The sequence below is a fragment of the Triticum aestivum genome, chromosome 2B (genome assembly GCF_018294505.1).
Source record: "Triticum aestivum cultivar Chinese Spring chromosome 2B, IWGSC CS RefSeq v2.1, whole genome shotgun sequence".
Classification (NCBI taxonomy): Eukaryota; Viridiplantae; Streptophyta; class Magnoliopsida; order Poales; family Poaceae; genus Triticum; species Triticum aestivum.
Window position 1 is genome coordinate 472,351,936 of NC_057798.1, and position 24,544 is coordinate 472,376,479.

A 24,544-nucleotide genomic window follows, 5' to 3' on the forward strand; every position below is an offset into this window, starting at 1 on the left:
AAGTCGTTTTGGTTGGTGGGAAAAGTATGCCTCTCAAAATGTTTTTATCTCTCAATTTTCGCTTTGAGCTCTGGCACCTCTACAAATCCCTACTTCCCTCCTGCGAAGGGCCTTTCTTTTACTTTATGCAATTTTTATTTTTAATTTGAGTCTCCATATTCTCTTATAAAGCACCAACTAGGAGGCACTATGATCGTACTTGAGCATTGGGTGTAGCTAATATGCGAGTGTGTTTCATGAATGGATCAATGATTGAGCATGATGGGCTAGAGATAACTTATTTTAGCGTTGATATTTTGAAAGACATGATTGCTTATTAATATGCTTGAGTATTTAAGTCTCATGTCAAAACTAGACTATTGCTTTGAACCATATAAAAGTCCAAATGTCCATGCTATAAAGAAAAGAATATGATATGACATGTTAGGCAGCATTCCACATCAAAAATTCTGTTTTTATCATTTACCTACTCGAGGACGAGCAGGAACTAAGCTTGGGGATGTTGATACATCTCCAACGTATCTATAATTTTTGATTGTTCCATGCTGTTATGTTATCATTCTTGGATGTTTTATAAGCATTTTACAATCATTTTATATCATTTTTTGGGACTAACCTATTGACATAATGCCAAGTGCCAATTGTTGTTTTTTTGCAAGTTTTTTAAATCGCAGAAAATCAATATCAAACGGAGTCCAAATGCAGCAAAACTTTTTGCAGAATTTTTCTGGACCAGAACACCTAGGATGGGCCAGAGCAGCACCTGGGGGTGCCCTGAGGGGGCACAACCCACTAGAGCACGCTAGGGCCCCCAGGCATGCCCAGGTGGGTTGTGCCCACCGCAGTGGCCTCCCGCACCCCCTCTTCGCCCTATAAATTCACAAATATTCCAAAACCCTTGGGGTAGACCTTGATCAGAAGTTCCGCCGCCGCAAGGCACTGTAGCCACCGAAATCCAATCTAGACCCCGTTCCGGCACCCTACCGGAGGGGGGAATCATCTCCGGTGGCCAACTTCATCATCCCGGCGGCCACCATGATGAGGAGGGAGTAGTCCACCCTCGGGGCTGAGGGTTTGTACCAGTGGCTATATGTTTAATCTCTCTCTCTCTCGTGTTCTTGAGATGTCACGATCTTGATGTATCGCGGGCCTTGTTAATATAGTCGGATCATATGGTGTTTTCTGCTCTCTATCTTGTGATGAATTGAGTTATTCCCTTTGAGATTTCGTCGTTATCGGATTGAATACTTTTATGGATTTGAGAACACTTGAAATATGTCCTACAATTGAATACTCATGGTGAAAATGGGGTATCGTATTGATTCACTTGATATATGTTTTGGCACTCAACTCGTGGATTCCCGGGGTGACATTGGGGTAATCTATGCATAGGGGTTGATGCACGTTCTTGTATTTATTTCTCCGGTAGAAATCTTGGGGCACTCTTTGAAGTTCTTTGCGTTGGATTGAGTATTATGGCTCTGAAATTATTTGGTGTTATTTTAGTACGAACTCTAGGATAGATCGAACGAAAAGAATAGCTTTGTGTTATTTTAGTATGAACTCTTGAATAGATCAAATGAAAAGAATAGCTTTCAAGTGGTTTCGTACTCTACAAACAATTTTGTCTTATGTTCTCCACTATATAGGAAATTTGGAGTGATTGTTCGTTGCACTTTGAGGGATAATCATATGATCCAACTATGTTAGCATTGTTGGGAGATTGCACTAGCAAAAGTACGGACCCTAGGCCTCATTTTCAAGCATTGCATTACCGTTTTTGTGCCCGTTTACTATTTGCTACCTTGCTTTTTTTATTTATTCAGATTATAAAAATGTATTTCTACCATCAATATTACACTTTTATCACCATCTCTTCACCGAACTAGTGCACCTATACAATTTTCCATTGTATTGGGTGTGTTGGGGACACAAGAGATTTCTTGTATTTGGTTGCAGGGTTGGTTGAGAGAGACCATCTTCATCCTACACCTCCCATGGATTAATAAACCATAGGTCATCCACTTGAGGGAAAAATTCTATTGTCCTACAAAACTCTGCGCTTGGAGGCCCAACACGAGTCTACAAGAATAAAGTTGCATAGTAGACATCAAGCTCTTTTCTGGCGCCGTTGCTGGGGAGGTGAGCGCATGAAGGTATATCTTTAGATCTTCCAATTGAACCTTTTAGTTTCTTGTTTTATCACTAGTTTGATTTGTAAAAGAAAACTACATAAAAAATGGGATTGAGGTTGCATCATATTATTGATCATCTTTATAATATCTTTCTTGAAAATGATGGATTGGAAAATTGTGCTCAATTGTTAGAAGAAGAAGTCAATAAAATGTTTGGCACAAAATATTTGAATGATGAGCATGATTGCAGTGTTGTTAGTATGAATTCTTTGAATATCCATGATGCTAGTGATATGCAAAGGCATAAGCTTGGGGATGCGATGTTTGATTATTGTGATATTTTTTGTCCCCCAAGTTTTGATGAGAAACATTATTATGATGATAGCATGCCTCCTATTTATGATGATTATATTGATGAAAGTGGGTTTGGAAGAGTGTCATCTTTAGGAAGTAATGATCCCACTATTTTGGAGTGGGCTACCGAGGCGGATGGTGAGCCTTTATAGGAAGCTTCGGCGGTGGGCGGTAGGCGGTGGTAGAGAGGCAAGCGGTGAGATTGCATGGTGGGAGGCTAGAGCCCTCGAGAGAGAGGGAGAGAATTGAAAAGTCTCGAGCCACACCACTTTAGAGAGATAGGAACCGCCGCCCGACAAAATGGTTACGTCGATGCAAGCTTTGACGCTGATCTGGATGACTCTAAGTCACAAACTGGATACGTATTTATATTGAATGGTGGAGCTGTCAGTTGGTGCAGTTCTAAGCAGAGCGTCGTGGCGGGATCTATGTGTGAAGAGGAATACATAGCTGCTTCGGAAGCAGCAAATGAAGGAGTCTAGATGAAGGAGTTCATATCCGATCTAGGTGTCATACCTAGTGCATCGGGTCCAATGAAAATCTTTGTGACAATACTGGAGCAATTGCCTTGGCGAAGGAATCCAGATTTCACAAGAGAACCAAGCACATCAAGAGACGCTTCAATTCCATCCGTCATCAAGTGTCGAAAGGGGACATAGAGATTTGCAAGATACATACGGATTTGAATGTTGCAAACCCGTTGACTAAGCCTCTCTCACGAGCAAAACATGATCAGCACCAAGACTCCATGGGTGTTTGAATCATTACAATGTAATCTAGATTACGGACTCTAGTGCAAGTGGGAGACTGAAGGAAATATGCCCTAGAGGCAATAATAAAGTTGTTATTCATATTTCCTTATATCATGATAATTTTTTATTGTTCATGCCAGAATTGTATTAAACGGAAACCTAGTACATGTGTGAATACATAGACAAACAGCGTGTCACTAGTATGCCTCTACTTGACTAGCTCGTTGATCAAAGATGGTTAAGTTTCCTAGCCATTGACATGAGTTGTCATTTGATGAACGGGATCACATCATTAGAGAATGATGTGATTGACATGACCCATCCGTTAGCTTAGCACTATGATTGTTTAGTTTATTGCTATTGCTTTCTTCATAACTTATACATGTTCCTATGACTATGAGATTATGCAACTCCCGAATATCGGAGGAACACTTAGTGTGCTATCAAATGTCACAACGTAACTGGTGATTATAAAGATGCTCTACAGGAGTCTCCAATGGTGTTTGTTGGGTTGGCATAGACCGAGATTAGGATTTGTCACTCCGTGTTTTGGAGAGGTATATCAGGGCCCTCTCGGTAATGCACATCACTATAAGCCTTGCAAGCAATGTGACTAATGAGTTAGTTGCGGGATTATGCATTACGGAACGAGTAAAGAGACTTAACGGTAACGAGACTGAACTAGGTATTGAGATACCAATGATTGAATCTCGGGCAAGTAGCATACCTATGACAAAGGGAACAACGTATGTTGTTATGCGGTTTGACCGATAAAGATCTTCGTAGAATATGTAGGAACCAATATGAGCATCTAGGTTCCGCTATTGGTTATTGACCAGAAGTGAGTCTTGGTCATGTCTACATAGTTCTTGAACCCGTAGGGTCCGCACGCTTAACATATGAGTTTATGTGTTTTGATGTACCGAAGGTAGTTCGGAGTCCCGGATGTGATCACGGACTTAACGAGGAGTCTCGAAATGGTCGGGACATAAAGATCGATATATTGGAAGGCTATGTTTGGACATCGGAATGGTTCCGGATGAGTTCGGGCATTTACCGAGTGCCAGGAGGTTACCGAACCCCCCCCCCCCCCCGGGAGTTAATGGGCCTTAATGGGCCATGGTGGAAGAGAGGAGGAGGTGGCCAAGGTGGGGGCACCCCCCCCCCCAAGCCCAATCCGAATTGGGAGGGGGGCCGGCCCCCCTTTCCTTCTCTCCCTCTCCCTCTTCCTTCTTCTCCTACTCCAACTAGGGAAAGGGGGAAACCTACTCCTACTAGGAGTAGGACTACCCCCCTTGGGTGCGCCGTAGAGAGGGTCGGCCCTCCCCTCCTCCACTCCTTTATATACAGGGGAGGGGGCACCCCATAGACACACAAGTTGATTGTTTAGCCGTGTGCGGTGCCCCCTCCACAGATTTCCACCTCGGTCATATCATTGTAGTGCTTATGCGAAGCCCTGCCTCGATAACTTCATGAACACCGTCATCACGCCGTCGTGCTAACGAAATTCTCCCTCGACCTCAACTGGATCTAGAGTTCGTGGGACGTCACCGAGCTGAACGAGTGCAGATCACGGGGGTGCCGTACGTTCGGTGCTAGGATCGGTCAGATCGTGAAGACGTACAACTACATCAACCGCGTTGTCATAATGCTTCCACTTTCGGTCTACGAGGGTACGTAGACAACATTCTCCCCTCTCGTTGCTATGCATCACCTAGATAGATCTTGCGTGATCGTAGGAATTTTTTTGAAATTACTGCGTTCCCCAACATTAAGATCATGGCATTTTTGTTATTAGTAACATAGAATTTTTTTATTATTAGGAGGAGGGCAGTTTTATGATTAACAAGACGGCATTTTTATTATTATTGGCATGATTTTATTATTACTAGGATGACAACTTTATTCTTTAAGAGGATGGAAAGTTTATTTTTATTGGCATGTCTATTTTATTTTATTTTTCACCAACATGGCATTTTTCAAGAATGTTTGACACTGGACCAAATAAAGCAAAAGAAAAATACAGCATGACATTTGTTTTTTGTCCTTGCCAAAAGTAGAAAAAAAATCTCCAAAACATGGCTTTTTTAACAATGCAACATCTCTGCGGCAGAATTCATTAATTTATTTGGTTTAGATCACGCGGCACATTTTCCTTTAATCATACCATATTGTAAATTTATAAATTAACATATCATGGCAACTATACATTGAGTAATGTTACATGTACGGTCAATTACGGGCTAGGATTAGTTAGGGACGACTTGGCATGATTTGATTGGAAAGAAGGTGAGAAAAGGGGGCCACCCCGGTGAAATTCAGGGAGGAAGAGAACTAGCGAAGGTCTTCTGTAACTTACCCATAATAGGCCTGTAGGTCTTCTCCGTTTTTATATAGAAAATATGCTTTTCTATCTTTTTTAGAAAATATGTTTTTGTCATGTTTTTTTAGAAAAAACAATAAGATGGGCCTTTGGGCCAATGGGGGGTCGCCCTGCCCTCCCCTGAGCGAACGGCCTGAAACGCTAGCCGAAGGGCACAAGCGAAGGAATCATTCGTTTTGAGCCTCTGTTTGATGGAACGTTCTTTTGAGACCCAACTTGATTGGCAACGCACGATAAATCGGTGGTTAGAGCATTGGCATCCCGAACCCGCCTCCGGGTGGATGGCCCGGTCACTGATTGGTCATAAAAAGCGATCCAGATGGAAACAGGCCTCTGTTAGGACCGAGAGTATATCGACCAGAGGGGTTGAATGGGAGATTCAAATTTTCATTCGAAAGCTTTGAAACTTAACCCAATCATAGCTGCGGAATAGAGTATCAAAGGAAATATACTAATTCAATCTTCTTCGTCAGCAGCATATTCTTCAAGAAAAGCATTGACAATAGTGCGAGCTTGATAGCTCACAGATTTAACAAAGATGAGGGTTATGCAACAAGCAAACAGATTTAACAGGATAAGACACAACATAACAGAGGTATGGGATGGTAACGAATGAATATAGGCGATGACAAAGAACAGGGAAGAATACAGACACACGGTATGTTGAAAACAGTACAGACTGATCAAGAAATTTATCGACATAGAACACGAATAAGAAGTACTGAAGGAAATGTGGTAGAATAGAGATAACAAGTGGTGCTTGATGGCGACAGGAAGATTTGGTAGACCAGTTCACCCTTCTGCCAAAGGGCTACATTTGGTTGGACGGGTTGTGACTTAACACGGAAGGTTGATTTCACCCTATTCTCCTTCAACATAGAGCTGAACAGACTCAGGTTGATTTCACTCGTGGTAGATCCTTATCAGCGATCTCCAAACCTTCGGTCGAGCTTCGCAAACCACAGTCACTCTTGGTTGCTGAAGATTAGGCTCAGCGAAGACAACAACTCTTCATCACTCGAAGCTGAAACCTATCCATCTAGACAGTGCGCCAAGAGTAATAGGTACAAGAACTCTCACCCAGAACTAGTATGATTCTAAACCACTGTTTTGGGCTCTTAGTTTTTCTATTAGTGGATCTTAAACTCAAATCACTCGGAGAGGGTTGCTCAAATCAATCTTCTCCGAAATCTCAAGCGGAGCACCCAATGGTCAAAGTTGGAGCGGGGTGGCTATTTATAGCCACGGCCTTCCCTAATGGGAAATGACCAAATTAGACATCGGGCTCAGCCAATTGCCAAACGACACGAGTCCAATAGTCGGATTCGAGCACAACGGTAACATTTCTTGTGGAGCAAGAAATGCTAACTCCTCGGTCTGAGGCAAATCTCTCGTAGCGAAGAAGGTCACAGTCTCTTGCTGGCAAGTATTTGTTCGGAGCACAAAGAGATTTCTCTCGCAACTTTCATAGGTTTTCGCTAAGAATCACAGCGGATCTAAGCATCGAGAACCTATACCCCTCTTAGTAGTACGGAGGTCCTATGACTCAAAAAGAATAAAAGAAGAATAACTAAATGAATGCTATGTCTTCACATAGTCTTTGACTTCCATCGTTGCAGCCAATTTCTTCGGACGACAGTACCGAATCAAAAGCTTCGCTTCAGCAGTAAACCTTCGAGGGGTCGATTTCTTCTCATCAATCTTCTCGACTCTATCACTTCAACAAATATAGCTCATTCTTGTCTGCAACGCAGATGTACTTTGGTAAAGTTCCTTGAACTCAGCACCGGAGACAGCATATTCTTCTATTGTGTGTGGAATTTTTCTCTATGTATGCACCAGCAAACAAATTAGTCCATACATGTTTCTGTCAACAATCTCCAAAACACAAGGTAGACAGATATTGCACAACAATCTCCCTTTTTGGACGATTGTTAACAAAACAGACCACATCGAATGATAGATAAAGAAAGAAATGTAATGCGCAGAATAATGAAAGACGAGAGATAATTACAAAGATAAAATATTCTCCCCTTAAATATATGCTTCGGTTCATGAAGGATCATGGGGAAAGCGATATTTTTCTTCGTATGAGTGTCATTGGCCGCAGATCATTTACTTGAGTTCTTTCAATGCACTCGACGGTGTCTGAGGTACTTCCTGTCACAAAAAACTTTGGCAAAGGTTAGATGTAAAACAAGCGTTGAGAGATTTTTGACAAGGATAAGTCATGAAGGTTTTCTCAGAGCACAATTTGGATCCACACGAGATATAGTTTTCCTGCATGTTAGGCAATCGGTATGATCAAAGCAGGATCGAATAATAATTCATTGCTCAGAGTGGATATGCATTGAAGGTGATTTTCCTGCAACAAAGGTGATGTAAAAGATATATGTGAGGAAAAACACTTTGTCAGTCATATAAATAGCCTTCTATAAGTCATTTATGCATAGGCTGACTTTAACTTCCTGCAAGGTTAGATAATGAGAGATAGCAATAAGAGCCTATCCAACCACAATAGTTAAGGTTCATTTAGTACTAGAGATACTTTTCAATATAGCATCATCATTTGATGATTCCCCTCTAAGATAGATAATCGTCTATGATAAGCATTCACAGCACAAACACATTTAAAGATACCTGCAGACAAATAGTGCGAAGCAAATGATATTGCAGGCGGGGGTTATTAACATTACATGACGATCGAGTGTTTCAACACCACATGCGGTGCGATAAAGTTCTTGAAGCAAATTGTTTGAGGGAAAACCAAATGATGAAAGAAAACACACCCTACAAACCCCGATAAGCTATCACTCGGTGTAATTCTCCCCTTTTTGTCAACAAGTGTCAAAAAGGAAAGAGAGGACATTCGAGGAATTACTCCATGGGAGAATCTTCGGAATCAGAATTGAAACCACTCGTAGAATCAGAGTCAGAAGAATGCGGAATGGTCGAGGCAGAAGCAGGAGTAGCAGCCTTGGCCTTGGAAGGCTTGGAAGGATGGACATCAGGCTTGTAGATACGAGTACTGGCTGTATCTGCAATGTCATCATCATGATTGACAAATAGCAGATCCATTGAAGTAGAACGATGTGGGAGTACTACAGTTTGTCTTCAGATACGTGGTACTTCAAGCAGGTCCAGATGGTCATATTCCTTGAAGAGGCCCTTCTTGGCCAGATCCTTGCAAGAGTAATGCTTCCGCAACAAGGTCCATGATCGCTTTCTTGCATCCTTCTCTTGCAGAAGAATTTGGAGAGTGTGATTATGAATCAGATTCAACTCAGCCATCAATTCCACCTTTTCTTTTATGTCCACCTTGATGTGCCTTTCCAGAGTCTGCTGTGTGCAAATACAAATATCATAGATTGAGGGATTTTCTTCGCAAGGGACTTCAATCTTGGCTTCTTTAACCTTTGGTGCATTTTCAGATGCAGAAACGTTTGCAGCAGCATCGATCGGTTCCTTCCCCTTTCTATTATCCTTAACAATGCGCAGAATGTCACGGACAGGTTGCCTGAACACTTTCGGCTATAAGCCTAGAAGAATTTCTCATGTGTAAGCTCCTCAATGGAGAACATAACCCATGGAGCATACGGTTTCAGCGATTGAGGGCTATCTGCAGCACATGCCAGGTTTTGAATGAAGAGATCTGGAATGTCAAACTTGATTCCCTGAGATATTGCAACAAGAGCATTTCCTATGATGCCTTTGATGGAGTTGGGCCAGTTTGTTGGCGTGATGGTATTGCACAGAATGTGGAATAACACTTTGTTGTCATACGCCAACTTCTTCGGATCAACATCAATGCATTCGTCGCCCACCATAGTGGGATCCATCAGGACTTGGAGTTGTGCTTCGAACACTTCCCAGAAATGCAACCTATGCTCTCTTTAGTTCTCAAATTCACATCAAGGTAAATTTAGCAGCACCAAAAAATGATCTGTTGAGCATTTGGTTCTCTCTCTGCCGTCATCCATTCAAGTGTCCAAGATGAGGTATTTCCCATATCTCATGTGATGTACATATTGCATAGAACTAAAGAATAACTTCCTTGTTCCAACCATGATTGAAATGCATGAATCCCTTCAGAAGAGCATGTTCAATATGATCAAGTGTATTGTGGAAGCAGGGCATTTCTTCGAGCTTGGTGAAGTTCAACATCTTATGATTGAAAATCCTATGCTTGCCAAACAAGATTCGAGCATAATATATTGCCTGCTCTTCTGTCCAAAATCTTGGAGATAATGAAGTCCTCTCTCCTTCATAAGGGCTGACCCCAAAGAATGCAATCTTTGAGGAATGAATATGTTCATTGAAAGCGAGGCCATTGGGGCCATACTCGGCTGAAATAGTGGAAATGATTCCTGAGGATTTTTTTCATAACTCTTCCTCACCAATTTCCATCGACTGAACATCGTCAGAGGCTGGTGCATTCTCATGAATGGGCTTCAATGGAGAAATATGCTTTGTAACATTTTCTGAAGCAGATGGCATAGGATCACTGGACTGACTGCCATTTTTCTTCCTTGGAACTCCTTCAACGGCTTTCTCAGATTCAGGCACTAGGGCCTTTTCTTTCGGTGAGGTCTCAACTGTGGCAGGCACAACAACTGGCGGCACAATAACTTTTTCGGACTCTTGGATCACTTCATGATCTCCTTCAGTCTGCTGAGGCAGCACTAGCGGTACAACTTGGTGTGGCAAAACATGTGGTGCAACTTCTTGTCCTTTCTCTTCGGGAGCCATGGGCTCTTCAAATTTCTTCTCTTCCTGCTCTGGTTGTGAAGCCAAAGAGCCAGGAGCAGGGTCAACCTCCATCGGGGCAGTAGCACCAGATGAGGAGACTGTAGGGATATTACCTTGGGAAGCGATCAGCTCCCCCTCAACCTTTTCACCCTCCTTGGTGGATCCAGAGGGTTCATCTAGAATTTCCTTCAAAGGCGATGAAGTTGCCTTTTTGTCGGGGATATACCCCGTGGTATGACCCGGCCGGATATATGACCCGGCTGGGATGTGGCGTTTCATTGGTAACCCGCCGGAGGATTGGCGACTCACGAGTCTGGCGGCTCACTAGTCTGACGACTCATGAGCCTGGCGACTCTCTAACAGCCCCGACGGTGGGTCAGACAGAGGACAAGGCCCAAGGCCCAGAAGGCCGGCTCATGTGATGGTGGGCTGGCTTAAGAAGAAAGGTGCGAGGAATATTTCCATTACAAGGAATCAAGACCCAGACTTGTATCCGGCTTGTACTAGAAAATAGACTAGTCCTAATCCTATTGGGACTCCACATGTAACCCGCCCCTCTAACTTATATAAGGAGGGGCAGGGCACCCCAAGAGGGAGGAGACGATCTCTAAGGCTCGATACAACAAAGGGGAGCCGGCTTATGCGGCGACTCCCTCATGAGCATAATGAGACCTAGCCACAAACAGCATGTAGGGCTATTACCGGATGATGTTTCCCGGGGCCCGAAGCTGTCTAAATCCTCGTCTTGTGTGTTGATCCGCCTCGTGTGTCTCATCCCGATCAACCCCTCTCTAGCTACCACATAGATGTGTTGGTCTCACAACTAAGTCCTCACACTAGGACATCTGCCATGACAATTCCATGACAGTTGGCTCCCACCGTGGGGCCTGTGCACGATGGTGTTGAGTTCTTGGAGGGATCTCTCACAGGGATCGAGAAGTTCACAATTTCCGGATGAAGAAGAGCCGGTTGGAAAAGATCTGCATCCGTTTCGAGTTCATCGGTCCAGATTCATAGTTTGGAAGATTTAAGGAAAATTAAGTTGCGATTGGATGGTTGCCGCAAGTCGCCAAGAAAAGAAGCCACAAGTCGCCGACACCATCGGCGTGTCAAGCTTCTGTCGGTTGCTCGCCAAAACATATACGGTTGGAGTTGCCGTCAAAGTCAAGAAAAATAAAACAAAGCGCTGAGAAGGATTCGATCCAGCGCCGCAGGGTCTCAGCGCAACAATCGCTAACCACCCAATCCAGTTGACTTCGGTCAAACTAATTACAACCCGGAGAAGGACTCGGACACTGCCGCAGCTGCTGTCGTGCCTCGCTGGTGCCTCTTAGCCTCCGGGCCTCGCCTCGACGACCTGCCAGTATCATTTCTAAGACCAACAGGCGTGCAAGTCACCGAGTTTGCTGCTCCAACATCCCATACACTTTTCTGCTGTCAATACATTGACCAAGTCCAAGTGCTAGTCACGAAAAGGAAAAAAGATGAGGAGAAAGATTCCATCAGCGGCAGCCCACAGCGCCCGTTCACATGGGCTGTTAGCCCCGGTTTGGCCTTGCCTGCGACCATGTGTCGGCTCGCATCCGTACTACATCGCCAAGTCACCGCGCCTCAAGCCGTTCTGTTGTGCCCGCGAGCCCGAGCCGCCCGCTCGTCGGTTTGGCTCTGCCTCGTCGTGCCTCTGGACGCCCCACTAGCTCTGTCCGAGGCGCCGCCTCTCCGATTCCTCGGCCTCGCTCCGAGTCGCCATCGGGGTTCTGCAGCTGTCCGCGCCATGACTCTTGCTTCTACGCTAAGCCGCCTTGTCTCGTGCTCGAGCTGCAGGGCTCTATTTCCACTGCCCTGAGCCGCCCGCACTGGCCGGCTGCTGATACGTCTCCGTCGTATCTATAATTTTTGATTGTTCCATGCCAATATTATTCAACTTTCATATACTTTTGGCAACTTTTTATACTATTTTTTGGGACTAACATATTGATCCAGTGCCAGTTCCTGTTTGTTGCATGTTTTATGTTTCGCAGAAACCCAAAAGCAAACGGAGTCCAAATGGGATAAAAACGGATGGAGAATTATTTTGGAATATTTGTGATTTTTGGGAGGAAGAATCAATGCGAAATGGTGCCCGAGGTGGCCATGAGAGTGGCCCACGCCACCAATCCAGGGGGCGCGCCCCCTATCTCGTGGGCCACCCGTAAGGCGGTTGATGCCCTTCTTTGGCCGCAAGAAAGCTAATTTTTGGAAAACGATCTGGGCGAAGGTTTCAATCCAATCGGAGTTACGGATCTCCAGATATAAAGGAAACGATGCCAGGGCAGAATTCAAGAACGCAGAAACAGAGAGATAGATCCAATCTTGGAGGGGCTCTCGCCCCTCCCACGCCATGAGAGCCAAGGACCAGAGGGGAAACCCTTCTCCCATCTAGGGAGGAGGTCAAGGAAGAAGAACAAGAAGAAGGGGGGCTCTCTCCCCCTTGCTTTCGGTGGCGCCGAAACGCCGCCGGGGGCCATCATCATCACCGCGATCTTCACCAACACCTCTGCCATCTTCACCAACATCTCCATCACCTTCCCCCATCTATATCCAGCGGTCCACTCTCCCACAACCCGCTGTACCCTCTACTTGAACATGGTGCTTTATGCTTCATATTATTTTCCAATGATGTGTTGCCATCCTATGATGTCTGAGTAGATTTTGGTTGTCCTATTGGTGGTTGATGAATTGCTACGATTGATTTAATTTTCTTGTGCTTATGTTGTTGTCCTTTGGTGCCCATCATATGAGCGCGCGCGTGGATCACACCATAGGGTTAGTTGTATGTTGATAGGACTATGTATTGGAGGGCAAGAGTGACAGAAGCTTCAGCCTAGCATAGAAATTGATGCATACGGGATTGAAGGGGGGGCCAATATATCTTAATGCTATGGTTGGGTTTTACCTTAATGAACATTAGTAGTTGCAGACTGCTTGCTAATAGTTCCAATCATAAGTGCATAGAATTCCAAGTCAGGGATAACATGCTAGAAGTGGCCTCTCCCACATGATACTTGCTATCGGTCTAGTAAAGTAGTCAATTGCCTAGGGACACTTTCACAACTCCTACCACCACTTTTCCACACTCACTTTATTTACTTTATTGCATCTTTATCTAAACAGCCCCTACTTTTTGTTTACGCGTTCTTTATTATCTTGCAAAGTTATCCAACAACACCTACAAAGTACTTCTAGTCTCATACTTGTTCTAGGTAAAGCGAACGTCAAGCGTGCGTAGAGTCATATCTGTGGCCAATAGGACTTGAGGGAGTATTTGTTCTACCTTTATCTCCTCGTTGGGTTCGACACTCTTACTTATCGAAAGAGGCTACAACTATCCCGTATACTTGCGGGTTATCAAGACCATTTTCTGGCGTCGTTGCCGGGGAGTGGTAGCATGGGGTGAATATCCTCATGTGTGCTTGTTTGCTTTATCACTAAGTAATTTTTATTTGTTGTTTTAAGTTGTTCTCTATCTTTAGTTATGGATATGGAACATGAAATAGCAAAAAAATTAGGTGTACTTGCTACTCATGGAGATGGGGTAACTCCTAAAACCCTCGATTCTCATTATGTGAGAGATATTATGTACTACTTTGATAATCCTGAGAAAACCCCATTCAACTTTATAATGGGAGACACGTTGGATCAACGTGAATACTTTAGGGATTATCGGTCGACACAAAAATGGAAAATATTATGGGATCAATTTATTATGTTGCGTTGGTATGCCCGGGATCTATGCTTGAGATATGATATTACTTGTTGCTCTAGGATGAAGGCTCCACACCTTCCCTTTTCATGCAAATTTAATGATAATGAAACCTTAGCTTCTTATGCTAATGGTATATATGATTACTATGATGTTGAACAAATAGAAGAATTTGTTGCTTTTAAGGCTGCTTATGAAATTGAATCTTTGTTTGAAAAGTATGAAGCTTTTGATGATGATGGTGTTTATAGGCCTGAAAATCTTGCTATACTTAGATATTGCTATGAAAATGATGAATACAATTACTATATTAATGCATTTATTAAGGAAGTCTCCGCTGTCCAAGAAGAGACTAATATTTTGCAGGAAGCTATGGAAGAAGAAATTGATGAAACTGTGAGCTCATTGGATGAAAAAGATGATGAGGAGAGTGAAAAACAAAAGGAGGAAGAGCGAATTAGCTACCCGTGCCCACCTTCTAATGAGAGTAACTCTTCAACTCATACATTGTTTAATTCCCCTTCGTTCTTATCGAAGGATGATTGCTATGATGATTGTTATGATCCCGTTGATTCTCTTGAAATATCCCTTTTTGATGATGCTTGCTATGCTTGTGGTCAAGATGCCAATATGAATTATGCTTATGGAGACGAACTTGCTATAGTTCCTTATGTTAAACATGAAATTGTTGCTATTCCACCCACGCATGATAGTCCTATTATCTTTTTGAATTCTCCCGACTACACTATATCGGAGAAATTTGTGCTTAGTAAGGATTATATTGATGGGTTGCCTTTTACCATTGCATATGATGATTTTGATGAATGTAATATGCATGTGCTTGCTGCTCCTACTTGCAAGTATTATGTGAGAGGAACTATGTCTCCTCCTCTCTATGTTTCCAACACGATAGAATTGCAAGAAACTGCTTATACTATGCATTGGCCTTTACTTGGTGTGCATGAATTGTTCTTTTATGACATGTCGATGCATAGGAAGAGAGTTAGACTTCGTTGTTGCTTGATATATATTACTTTGTGCTCACTACTAAATTACAACTCATTGTTAATTAAAATTGGCTTTGATATACCTTGGGATCCGGGTGGATCCATTACTTGAGCACTAAATGCCTAGCTTAATGGTTTTAAAGAAAGCGCTGTCAGGGAGACAACCTGGAAGTTTTAGAGAGTCGTTTATTTCTTTTGAGTGCTTTATTATAGTTTAAAAACAAAAAAATAAAGAGGGGAACACAAAAACTTTTCAAAAAGGAAAGTGAAAGTGAGAGAGACAAGCATTGTTGAAGTGGGAGAGCTCCTTGAACTTTGTTCATGCTCACGGAAACTTTGTGAATCTTGATTACAGAAACTTTTCATCAAAAATAGTTATCCCCTTGTACAATTCCATTGTATTATAAAAATAATGTGCCAAGGTTTGCCTTTAGGATGTTTACAATGCTTGTTGGTTTGTACGGTGCAGGACAGAAACTTTGGCTGTGGTGCACGATTTTTAATTTTTAACTGGAACGTCAATTGGTTCTGATTCTTTTTGCACTATCTTTCTATAAAACTTATTTATTTTTCCTAATTTTGGTAGAATTTTTGGGGTACCAGAAGTATGGTGGATGTTCATATTTCTACAGACTGTTCTGTTTTTGACAGATTCTGTTTTTGATGCATAGTTTGCTTGTTTTGATGAATCTATCAATTTATATCAGTGGATTAAGCCATGAAAAAGTTATATTACAGTATACACAATGCAAAAACAAAATATGAATTGGTTTTCCACAGTACTTAGAGTGGTGATTTGCTTTATTATACTAACGGATCTTACCGAGTTTTCTGTTGAAGTTTTGTGTGGATGTAGTGTCTAATCAAGGATGTCTCGATATGAGGAAAAGGAAGAGAGGCAAGAGCTCAAGCTTGGGCATTCCCGAGGCACCCCAAGTAAATATTCAAGAAGACTCAAGCGTCTAAGCTTGGGGATACCCCGGAAGGCATCCCCTCTTTCTTCAACAAGTATCGGTATGTTTTCGAATTCATTTCGTTCATGCATTATGTGCAAGTCTTGGAGCGTCTTTTGCATTTAGTTTTCACTTTTATTTTATGCACCATGCTGGTATGAGATAGTCCTTGGTTGATTTATAGAATTCTCATTGCACTTCACTTAAATCTTTTGAGTATGGCTTTATAGAATGATTCATGTGCTTCACTCATATCATTTGAAGTTTGGATTGCTTGTTTCTCTTCACATAAAAAGAGGCCAAAGAAGCCCACCAAAAAAAGAAAAAAAGAAAAAAGAAAAAAGAAAAAAAAAGAGAAAAAGAGAGAAGGGGCTATGTTACTATCCTTTTACCACACTTGTGCTTCAGAGTAGCACCATGTTCGTCATATAGAGAGTCTCTTGAGTTATCACTTTCATATACTAGTGGGAATTTTCATTATAGAACTTGGCTTGTATATTCCGATGATGGGCTTCCTCAAACGCCCGAGGTTTTCATGAGCAAGCAAGTTGGATGCACACCCACTTAGTTTCCAATTTGAGCTTTCATACACTTATAGCTCTTAGTGCATCCGTTGCACGGCAATCCCTACTCACTCACATTGATATCTATTGATGGACATCTCCATAGCCCGTTGATACGCCTAGTTGATGTGAGACTATCTTCTCCCTTTTTGTCCTCACAACCACCACCTTATACCACCATAGTGCCATGTCCATGGCTTGCGCTCATGTATTGCGTAAGAGTTGAAAAAGCTGAAGCGCGTTAAAAAGTATGAACCAATTGCTCGGCTCGTCATCGGGGTTGTGCATGATTTGAATGCTTTGTGTGATGAAGATGGAGCATAACCAAACTAGATGATTTTGTAGGGATGAGCTTTCTTTGGCTATGTTATTTTGATAAGACATAATTGCTTGGTTGGTATTCTTGAAGTATTATTGTTTTTATGTCAAATGATAGACTATTGCCTTGAATCACTCGTGTCTTAATATTCATGCCATGATTAGACATATGATGAAGATTGTGCTAGGTAGCATTCCACATCAAAAATTATCTTTTTTATCATTTACCTACTCGAGGACGAGCAGGAATTAAGCTTGGGGATGGTGATACGTCTCCGTCGTATCTATAATTTTTTATTGTTCCACGCCAATATTATTCAACTTTCATATACTTTTGGCAACTTTTTATACTATTTTTTGGGACTAACATATTGATCCAATGCCCAGTGCCAGTTCCTGTTTGTTGCATGTTTTATGTTTCGCAGAAACCCAATATCAAGCGGAGTCCAAACGGGATAAAAATGAACGGAGAATTATTTTGGAATATTTGTCATTTTTGGGAGGAAGAATCAACGCGAAACGGTGCCCGAGGTGGCCACGAGAGTGGCCCACACCACCACTCCAAGGGGGCGTGCCCCCTATCTCGTGGGCCACCCGTAAGGCGGTTGATTCCCTTCTTTGGCCGCAAGAAAGCTAATTTTTGGAAAACGATCTGGGCGAAGGTTTCAATCCAATCGGAGTTACTGATCTCCAGATATAAAGGAAACGGTGCCAGGGCAGAATTCAAGAACGCAAAAACAGAGAGATAGATCCAATCTAGGAGGGGCTCTCGCCCCTCCCACGCCATGGGAGCCAAGGACCAGAGGGGAAACCCTTCTCCCATCTAGGGAGGAGGTCAAGGAAGAAGAAGAAGAAGGGGGGCTCTCTCCCCCTTGCTTCCGGTGGCACCGGAACACCGCTGGGGGCCATCATCATCACTGCGATCTTCACCAACACCTCCGCCATCTTCACCAACATCTCCATCACCTTCCCCCATCTATATCCAGCAGTCCACTCTCCCGCAACCCGTTGTACCCTCTACTTGAACATGTTGCTTTATGCTTCATATTATTTTCCAATTATGTGTTGCCATCCTATGATGTCTGAGTAGATTTTCGTTGTCCTATTTGTGGTTGATGAATTGCTATGTTTGATTTAATTTGCTTGTGGTTATGTTTTTGTCCTTTGGTGCCCATCATATGAGCGCGCGCATGGATCACACCATATGGTTAGTTGTATCTTGATAGGACTATGTATTGGAGGGCAAGAGTGACAGAAGCTTCAGCCTAGCATAGAAATTGATGCATACGGGATTGAAGGGGGACCAATATATCTTAATGCTATGGTTGGGTTTTACCTTAATGAATGTTAGTAGTTGCGGACTGCTTGCTAATAGTTCCAATCATAAGTGCATAGAATTCCAAGTCAGGGATAACATGCTAGAAGTGGCCTCTCCCACATGATACTTGCTATCGGTCTAGTAAAGTAGTCAATTGCCTAGGGACACTTTCACAACTCCTACCACCACTTTTCCACACTCGCTTTATTTACTTTATTGCATCTTTATCTAAACAGCCCCTACTTTTTATTTACGCGTTCTTTATTATCTTGCAAAGTTATCCAACAACACCTACAAAGTACTTCTAGTTTCATACTTGTTCTAGGTAAAGCGAACGTCAAGCGTGCGTAGTGTCGTATCTGTGGCCGATAGGACTTGAGAGAGTATTTGTTCTACCTTTAGCTCCTCGTTGGGTTCGACACTCTTACTTATCGAAAGAGGCTACAACTATCCCGTATACTTGCGGGTTATCAGTTGCCGCCTCCATGCTCAAGACGCTCGCCGGCTCGCCCCCCATGTCGGTCACTTCGTAGAGCCACTGTGGTCCTTCGTCGAGTCGCTGGTGTGCTTCGCTTCAGCCATGGCCGAGTCAAACCGCTCTCGCCTTTGTATAAAAAAAGATGGCACCTAAAAAAAGATGGCGTGGTGAAGGAAAATTGGCCGTCTGCGTAAGATCAGCCAAAGATTCAATTGCCTTCAGTCTTCAATTGTTGTCCGCAACCATGTTTCCAAACTGCAGAGCCGCCACCATGTGAGACGCCATCTTGAGCCACCGGGGCCATTGAGTCGCTGGGCTGTCTGAACCCCGCCCCGGCCATGCTGAACCGCCGGGGCCATATTGAGTCGGGACAGCTTTTTCAAGGACAGAAGAGAGTGGCGAAATTGTCGGTGCATGTATTGGAAGTTATTCATGGAACGGCTCGTCTATCGTCCAACCAAATCAGGTGATATCCATCTAAGTTTTTTTATTAGCACATATTGTTTTTGTCAAAGAACAGTTTATCTTTGCCTTGGTCTGCAATATTGTTTATGCAGGACAATTGTTCACTTCAAGAGCGATGGCCGTGTCACGGATGTATAGCCCATGCAACCATTATCATGCGCCAGCATCTCACCGTGCCATGATGCTCAACAAATATATGTGCAAACCGCCATTTTTACGGCTCAATTTACATCAACATGACGTGGTTGATTTGCCCGTCCGTGCGGCTTACCACGCATGTGATTGCCTCACCCGACCGCCCTGGCTTACAACGCCGCGGCCGGCTCATCTATCTGCTCCCGCCGCCGACTCGGCCGTGGTTGATTCCAGCTTCACCGTGGTGACCATCAACTCTGTGGTGAATAATTTCTGGCCTGACATATTAGGTGAAATCCATCAAGTATATTTTTATATTATATATTGCTTTCTTTAAAAGAGCAATTACTCTGGCTTGCAAGTTCTCTAATGCAGGAAAAGTTCTCTACTACAAAAGGGATTGTTATATCACTGAGTTGTTGAATGGCTCATACCGGTTTATATCACAGTCAAATATGGAGAATCTCAAGCCAACTCCTCGAGTCGTCTTGAGACTCGGGGGCTACATGGACATGGCTCAGTAAATGTTGCCAGTTTATGAAGATTCAAGAGCTCCAGGTCATTGGAGGGAAGATAACCCGGCCCCGGAGACTACTGTTATATTGATGAAAATTTAAAGGTCGTTAGAATATTTCCGGCTTAAAAAGAAGATTCCGGTTCAAGGGAAATCTATCTACCACAAAGCTTTGAAGCTATCAATATCCGGCTTAATATCCGGCTCAAAAGAATCCATCTCTCGCAAGTTTGATTTCTCAGAAAAAATTAAAGGTTGCCAAAGAGAACTTGTTGCCATGATGTGCAGATAAAACATTGGTATCCGATCTGGCTTATACGCCATGATTACAAAATACTTGGGGGCTTGCTACCCAGGTTAAAGGGACCAAAGAGAGTCTGTTGCAAAGTACAACTCAAACATAGGTACCCTGCTTTGATATCATTTGGGGGCGACCTGCTTAATGAGCAGAGCCTTGATTACCCTCTTGATCCGGCTTGTATGCCTTTAATAAAATATTACTTGGGGGCTCTTTATTCAATGGACAAGAGTTTTTATGACCCTTGGAATAGGCTTAAAAGCCAAGTGTATTCACCTAAAAACCCGGGTTATCCTGCCTTTTTAAGTTTGCCACTCCGCCAAGATTGACTGGAATGACCCGTCGTACTTTTAATGGTCAATCTTATACAAAGACCCTGAACTTGTCAAACTTAAAACGATGATTGGTCATGTGAGGCCCGGCTTATAAGGTTTGCATGAAGGTTTAACTCAGTGGTTGTGCGGCCCTTTGAAAGCACTTGAGATTTAGGCTTGGCGGCCTATGAAAGCCTTGTTTTTTTTGATTTATTATTTCTATTTGAACATTTTTGGGTTCATCTTTGTACAATATTGACATATGGTTTAAAATGATTCAGGCCATGTAGCCTTAATCTCTATGGCTCATATTTGAGCATATCCGTGGTTTTTTGATAACCCGGTCTGGCTCTGGACAATAAGTCGCCAGTATGATATGATTGTGCACTTGGAGTTTAAGCTCTGAGGCATTTTTGGGGTTGTTACCTTTTCTGCGTCTGGCATGATAAGCCGGCAGCGTGAACCAATTTTTACAGGCCATGTAGCCTTGATTCTATGACTCATATTTGAGAGTCTTGGGTTAATAATCCGCCCTAGCTTTGGAGTTTAAGTCCCCGGTGTATGATGACTATGTGCTTGGAGTTCTGGCTCTAAGCTTTGGGACGTTACCCCTTACTACCTTTGGCTTTCTAAGCCGGCGGTATAAACAAATTGAATAAGGCGTTGTGCTCTCAATCTTTGGGTTGTAACCCTTACTGCACAACATATGATGAGTCGGCGGTGTCAACAAATATCAAATATGATTTTGTTTTGTTATAATTATATGAGGCCCTGGCTTTGGAGGTTAAGTCGCCAGCATATTTTGGATTGCACTATTGAAATCATGCGCTTATAAATCATTGTATTGTCATCTTCACTGCATATGGCGCTATAAAGCCGGCAGTACAAGTCAATTCGACAGGTATGTTTTCCTGGTTATATGAATATGCGAGGCTTGATAACGCACCTTGGTTTTTAACTTTAAGTTGCCAGTATGTTTAGGCTTGAATGGCTTTGCTTAGTCTTTTTAGTGATTACATAAGACTATATCCGGTTGTTACCCGCCCTGGCTTTTGACGTTAAGTCGCCAGGGCATATGTTGTTTAAACTTTGTGTAGAACTTGTAGAGCTTTACACATAAGAATACTACTATCGCTCATATGAATCATTGAGTTTAAACCCATCATCTGGCCATCTGAAGATATTGCCGGGTTATCCAGATCTGGGTTATATTGTTCAACATTGAGTTTATTGAGGCTATGAGCCACCAAAGTGATCTTGTCAGAAACTGGACATGACTATGAGCCTCCATGGACGGGTATCATTTTTTGATTTTTACAAAGGCTATAAGCTGTTGGGTTACAAAATTACAGCTTACAGTGAATGCGAATTAAGTCGCCATCGGCCAAGAGCCACTGGGTATTTAAACTCCGGATTTACTTGTCAACCGATGAGGTTTTCATATCTTTAATAGCCAAATTGACTGGATTTTTCATGATGATATCGAATGATTGAGGTTTTCATACCATATTATATTATTCAAATCTTGAATAGCCAACATGGCTGGATTTTTATTATGGTTACCGATAACCAGTATTGTGATTGAGTTTTTCAAAGTCGCTTTAGCGCAATGGCTATTATTTCTTTATCAATGGATATGATTTATTCTACAATGGAAGGAATAGTCCTGAGTCGCTGCAGGCTTACGACCCGGCACTTGGGGCTACATTATTCAAATCATGATTATATCAAATATGGAAGTCCCATGTTGGTTCGAGCATGCATCATGCCACTTGGGGGCTAATGCAAGATCATTTTTACTTGCCTTATTGAGGACCCGACTCGTCACATTGTAATGAGCTGGCCCTTGGGGGCTACCAATTGCTCCTTTCAAAAATTCAAAGTACACAAGTCTTAATCTATTATATTGAAGGGTCCATTGCTCAGTTGGTAGAGCACAAGGCTCTCAACCTTATGGACGTGGGTTTAAGCCCCATGGTGGAGGTTACATCATATGATGTTATTTTCAATAAAGTATATATAAAAGTCCCGGCTCAGTATTATCTTACCGAGCCGGCCCTTGGGGGCTACACGTTGCTGCACAAGTCTACATGATCTTATCTACAAAGTCCATGTTCATTATTGCATAATGACCCGGCCCTTGGGGGCTACATTGGTTGAAGTTGTTACGAGCATAAGGCAATTACAAGTCCCAGGTTGCTGCAAGCATGACAACCCGGCACTTGGGGGCTACATATGTGGAATATTCAGTTTTGACTAGTGACTAAGATGAACAACCCGGATTTCTTCAAGGTTATGACATTTTATTGAAGCAAGTCTTAAGCTATTACTATGCTCCCTTCTTAAGACTTGGGGGCTACAAGTGATATGCATATAAGGGAGGTACACTTTCAAGCTTGGTGTTAACAACAGTTATGACTCGGTGCTATTAAAATTTACAAGCCGGAAAATTTGGCCATTATAACTCGCCAGCCTCTACATCCTCAAGCCGGCGGATCACTAGATGAATATCCTGAGTTCAATATTTTTATTAAGCCGGAGATTTGGAAACCGACTCAAATGGATTATTTCTTATAATATTTTTCTACAAGAGACCAATGTCAGCAAATTGATTATGAAGCTGGCCTGTTGACCCGGATTGCTTCAAAAGAAGTGTTTGGATTTTTTGCATTGGCAAGGTTTGAACATATCCGCTAAAGGAGATTTGCTATGATGTCATATATCAAGAAGGAAATGACAAGGACTTAAGGATGAGCAGGTGCCGGTTCAGAAACTTTTAACTCGGAGCACAACCTGTCAAATTTGTTCTTGTGTTTATTTTGCAGGATCAGTTTAACATGGATAAGTCCAAATTAAACTGGGGGCTAATGTCGGGGATATACCCCGTGGTATGACCCGGCCGGATATATGACCCGGCTAGGACGTGGCGTTTCATTGGTAACCCGCCGGAGGATTGGCGACTCACGAGTCTGGTGGCTCACTAGTCTGACGACTCATGAGCCTGGCGACTCTCTAACGGCCCCGACAGTGGGTCAGACAGAGGACAAGGCCCAAGGCCCATAAGGCCGGCTCATGTGATGGTGGGCCGGCTTAAGAAGAAAGGTTCTTGATTCCTGTTGAGGAGTTCATTTGCTAAACCCTCATAGTCAACTGAGAGTGAGTCATATTGAATGGTGAGATCATCAATAGTTGGTGAAAAAGCATCTTGCTCTTCAATCAACTTTTGATTCTTCTTCATCTCTTCGACCAGTAATCCTTCAGTTTTCCTGAGATTTCTTTCAATCATTTCAAGTTCATCATGTTGGGATTTTGCAATCTTGACCAGCTTGGCATAAGATACATATTCAGGAGAATATTCGTTCATGGATCTTAGGTGTTTGGCAGATACCTGATCCTTTGAAGATTTTTTCATGAGACAAAAGGTGATCGGTTCGTCATTGCTTGAATCATCATCACTTGAAGCATTACTATCATTGTCAGATTCGCTGAAGTTCTTTGATGATTCAATAGCAACATATGCATTACTTCTCCCAATCCTTTTGTAGAATTCTTCATCATATGATTCCGTGTCAGTAGCTTCTTCTTCAGAATCCACTGTCAGATCTGCATACGCTTGGTTTATCCGCGACATCCTTTTCATATTTGATTCAATAATAGCTTTGGCTTTCACGTTAGTGACTGGTGTCATCGAAGAAGATGACAGAGTTGCAATTTCCTTCGAGAGCTTAGTATGACGATCCATTCGGGTAAAATCACTAAAGTGAAGGTATTTCCATCTACTGCTAGGTTTTCCTTTCTAACCAGGGCGATGACGTGGCCCTATAGTTTGCACTTGAAGCACTTCATGTCTTTCGGAGGCAATCTTCTTCTCGATGATTCTGGCTCATCAGGATCGTCATTATTTGTGAGATAAAGATTGTGTCTTTTTAGATCACTTAGCCTTTGAGTGAGAATTTCAAGTTCTCTGGTGATGGTGTGTTGATTCTCGACATCTTCTTCTTCTTTTGAACTGCCATAGTGTGACAGAATTTCTCCTTCACTTTCCGAAGAAGATTCTTGATTAGCA